Source organism: Euphorbia lathyris, chromosome 6 (assembly GCF_963576675.1).
Source record: "Euphorbia lathyris chromosome 6, ddEupLath1.1, whole genome shotgun sequence".
In the NCBI taxonomy this organism is placed as follows: Eukaryota; Viridiplantae; Streptophyta; class Magnoliopsida; order Malpighiales; family Euphorbiaceae; genus Euphorbia; species Euphorbia lathyris.
The window spans coordinates 89,547,374-89,552,347 of NC_088915.1; the positions used below are offsets into that span (position 1 = coordinate 89,547,374).

Below are 4,974 nucleotides of genomic sequence, written 5' to 3' on the forward strand. Positions count from 1 at the left end.
AGAACTTGTGAGATGCAAATTAACAACTTTTAAGTTAAAAAAAATCGTAATAAACCAATCACTAATCTGACCAATAAACATGTTAAGTTAATTTAGATAACTAATCATATAAGAGAATCCTCCACATTTCAAAGAATTTTATTGCTTTAAATCTTGTTTAGTTTTTTTGTCAACACTTGTCAACTTCGCAAGTATTAATTCAGTTCTCAAGTTGATTTTTTTTTTTTGACAAATTATCCAAATTTTATAAATTTTTGGTATTAAAATTGATTGTAACAGATTAATTTGTCAAAATTTGTCAACTTAAAAACGGAGTTGATACATAAATTTCAAATTGAGTTAAATTGATCCTGATTGCTCATTTTCGATACCATTTTGACCCTTAATTTGGGGATTTTTCCACCTTCACCCCTGCATCGAACAGGTCCCAACTATTCCCCGTCATCTAAAAAAATTGCTACTAGAGAATTTAGTCAAACAGTATGCCACGAGTAAAACTGAGAATTTAGTCAAACAGTATGCCACGAGTAAAACTGATTTTTCAACGTTATACCGAGTTGATATATAATTTTCAAATTAAGTTAAATTGATCTTTAGAGACACTTTTAATTGTTAAGTCGTAAAAATTTACTCTTTTCGCTAAATTGGCAATCCAAACTGAATCAAATCAAACCAAACTCTAATTTGATGTAGTTAAGTTAAAAATCAATTGATTTATTTATAAATTTTTCTAAATAAAATGGTCGATGTAAAACAAAATCCTAAACCAAAAAATTACATGATGAAGATAAAAATAAAATATCCCCAATTGATCAATTGCAATGATGGAGAATGTAATTCCGACTCCATCTAACCCTATTAACACATAGCAAATAATTATTAATCATATCATAAAAGTAGATAATATTAGACTAAATTGAAACTAAATGCCAAATTCGTAGACCAAATTAATGTTGGAATATGATTTTGACTAAATTGATCATAGAGTACTTCAATCTTCAATGGCTAAATTGATCACGAATTCATTATAAGTTAAAAATCAATTTATTTATAAAATAAAATCAGAAATCCAAACCATCATATGTATACATATATTCTGAATATAATCTGATTTTGGATTCTGAAAAAAATCTCAAAACTAAATCTGAAACCATAATTCACTAAAAAACTTCTCCAATCATGTTCAAAACTTTATCTCAAGCCTTAATTCACTGAAAAAAAATCCCAATCATTATCAAAACTAAATCTGAGACCGTATAATTCACTAAGATTTTTCCCCTTAGATCATCTACAATAATGACTAAAATCAGATTAGTGAATCAAGATCGGTTTCCACTAGATCAAAAGAAAGACTATAATAAAACTTCTTAAAAAAAATCTCCAATCATGATCAAAACTAAAACCAAATCTGAAACCGTAATTCACTGATATGTTTTCCCTTTGATCATCTACAATCATGACCAATGCTTTTAAAAATTGAAAGGGAATCAGATCAGTGAATCAAAGATCGGTTTCCACTGGATCAAAAGAAGAACTACAAACAAAATAAAAAAAAACATATAAGAAGATCGGTAAGCAGATATGTCGAGGGCAGGATCTAAAATAGATCTGAAACAACAACCGGCCAGTAATCTTCTCTGAATTTATATAGAGACAGCCGCTTTGGCAACAAGATGAAGACAACTGAATTTTATACCCGCTTTGGCAACAAGATGAAGACAACTGAATTTTATACCTTCTCTTGATACATATAGCTATCTAATCAAAACCAGAAATAAACTTCCTGACTGAAAAAAGAAAATAATCCATCGTATGCGGCCGGGGAGAGCTCTGAATCTCCTAACCTCTAAAATGAGATACGACTCTGGTTTTTCACCCTAATCAATGGCTGCTTTATATAGCTCTTACTAAACATGGGCCTTATTTGGGGAGATCTCAGCCCATTTGATGTGTTTCCTGGTTTGTTTGTTTAACAATAGTTAATGAATTAAGGGGTAAATTACACTCATGGTAACTAAACTTTTTTATTTTCTAATATTATTATCACAAAACTTCAAATCGTTGAATAATCTCAAAATAAAAAAAAAATAATAATTAATAATATTCTAAAAAATCTAATTTTTCAAAATTTTTATTTTCAAATCATTTAATTATTGTTTGGTTAGGAAAGAATGTGATTTTTTAGAGAAAAAAGAATTTTGGAAAATAAAAAATGGTATTTCATAGTAAATGTCCTTCTAAACAATTTTAATTTTTGAACATTTTCATTTTGAGATCTTCAAAAGTCATTTTAAGATGTTTTTGAGGTCGTCAAAAGTCATTTTGATGTGTTAGTTAAAATTGAGTAGTTGCAATGTGAAAGTGCATAAAGTTAGATGATTTTTATATTATATTTTGAAGTTTAGTGGTTATTATCGTGAAAATAAATAAACCATGAACGTAATCTACCCATGAATTAAAGGTAAAAAAGGCGAAAAGCATCTCGAGATTGTGATTTGATTTTTTATTAAATCATTGTTTATTTAGTAACATTAAGTTTTTTACTATCTTTTTTTTAATATTAATTCATTGTTTGTCGAAATTAATTCAATAAAAAAGGTTATTTATTTTCTCTGTGTTTAAAATTAAATTCTTGATAACTCGAAATAAAGTTTTTACAATTTTTCTATAACCACATTACATATATTAAAAAAGGTTTTAGAACTATCAAAAATAAAAATTTGAACGCATGTAAATAATATTATGTTAACCAAATCTTATATTCGAAACTTATTTTTATGGTTATTAGGGATTTAATAGGATAAAAAATTAATAATAAAAGATTATGTGTTAATGTGTTCAAATAAAAGTTCAAGAGCTCTAAGTAAAAATTAAAATCTAACTGAACCAGAATGTTAAAATAACCAAACCAAACTAAGATTTTGGTTTGGTTAGCGGTTATTTTGCTCACTCTTAACTGAATTAACTAGGATTGGGTGTGGATCTTGGAGATTCTTGAACCAGACCGAATACCCGAATAAAAAGATCTAGAATTAAATTGAACTGTTGACTTTTTTATTTAGGACCGAACCGAATTGTGCCATTGACTTAATTAGGTACAATTTTACAGATTTTTAAATTTCTAATATTATTGAGTAAATATGTTGGAGATTTTAGAACAAGATAGAATATCCGAATCAAAATATCAAAAACTGCATTGAATCGTTGATTTTTTCTTTAAAATCAAATTGAAATGTACCATTGACTTTATTAGATACAATTACAGAGATTTTTAAATCCCTGAATTGTACCGAACCGTACTCACCCCTAGAACCAACTCACTCACTGTCAATGACTACAGCTATGTATTTATATATGTTTTTTTTAATATTTTTAAGGCTTAAAATCCACATGATAGAGTAAGGAGAGATTTTGGAGAAGTTAAAATGTGTACTTTTAAGCAAGTTTTTGAAGCTAATAGTTCACTTTTAAAAAGTTCAGAGGCTAATATGTACCTTTTAGAGAGTTCATCGGGTAAATAGAACGTTTTCAAAGTATAGGGAGACAGTTGACTTTTTAGATAAGTATAAGTGGTTAAGAATGTATCAAACTTATTCTTAATATTAAATAAAAAAATTACTTACTTTAGTTTGAATAATATAATTATTTTTATAAAAAAAAGTATATATAATTATTTATTTATTTAATTTAATTGATATGAATAATGTTATATACGAATATTTATAAAATGATGTAGAATGAAAATAAAATTTTAGAATGTGCACGTGTTAATATATAAAAATGAGTCAAATAATTCAAATAATACGATAATTTGTAAAACACTAATCTAAAATGCAATTATATATTATAGTCTATAGAATATACTTTGAATAGAATTATAACTAACTTTCTATTCAATTCAAACATATAAATTGGAAAGACTTATTCCATAATTTTCACTCGATTCATTAGATAGGTCTGCTTATCTCTATTCTTTATTTAATAAGGCAAATTGATTTACTCTACTTCATCTATGTTTTTATTTGCTGTTTACTTTTTGACGCGGTGTCATTTTATAATTTTAGACAAGTTTGTAGAGTTACAGATATTGCCGTCAAATTCAGAAATTTAGTATTAATTGCAATTAATTTAATAATAAATTAATTGCAATTAATACTAATTTCTGAATTTCACCATAACACCGAAACTCCACAACTTGTTTAAAATTACAAAACATCACTATATCATTTTTAATCATCATTAGAAGTTACATAATTTTATATTTATTTTTTAAAAATAAATAATATATAGTAAATCATCTATATTTGATATTAGTTTAGAAATTTTTCATAAAATAGGAAAGCTATATCCATAGAGATCCCCGTTAGCTATTAATGGGGATAGGGATAAATTTATCCTCATTTTTCTCAATATGATAGGATCACCTCATCCCAAACCTGCCCTATTTAGAGACAAAATTATTCCGTTTAGAATTTTAAAGACAATATGCAATGTGTTTGTGATATCTTTTATTTAAATTTAAATCTGAATCTGGAATTGACAACTTCACCAAAAAAAATTATATTTGAATTTTTCGTTTCGGTGGTTCGAGAGTTTCACAAATTTACAAAACTATCCTTTTATTTAACCATAAAAATGATATAAAAAGCTGTAGAACAGGACAATATATCAACTTTGAAAGACAAATTTATAAAATTACCCTTTTATTTGATCCAGTAAAAGAATTATCTAAAAAACTGTAAAAAGCCTTTCACATTCAGGTGAAGTGAACACCGTGCGAAACTTTTTCCGACTGCTATAAAATTTCAGGCAGTCAGAAATTTTAAAAACTTCAGGCTTAATCTGTATCTTTGACTATCGGATATCGAAAAAAGAGAGCAAAAGTAGGATCTAATAAACTGGCTAAATAAATCTCTATTCCACTCTTCCCAGCCTTCTCGTTATTATCATAAACTAAAACAAAACTAGAAAAAT

At 26.7% G+C, this 4,974-nt stretch overlaps 1 non-coding gene across 1 annotated transcript; it reads right to left on the reverse strand.

Moving 5' to 3' along the window:
* Positions 1 to 1,555: 1,555 nt before the first annotated feature.
* Positions 1,556 to 1,660, reverse strand: LOC136234504 (small nucleolar RNA snoR109). Its single transcript, XR_010691384.1, has one exon. It is a non-coding gene; the product is annotated as a small nucleolar RNA snoR109 (small nucleolar RNA).
* Between the last annotated feature and the right edge of the window lie 3,314 nt (positions 1,661 to 4,974).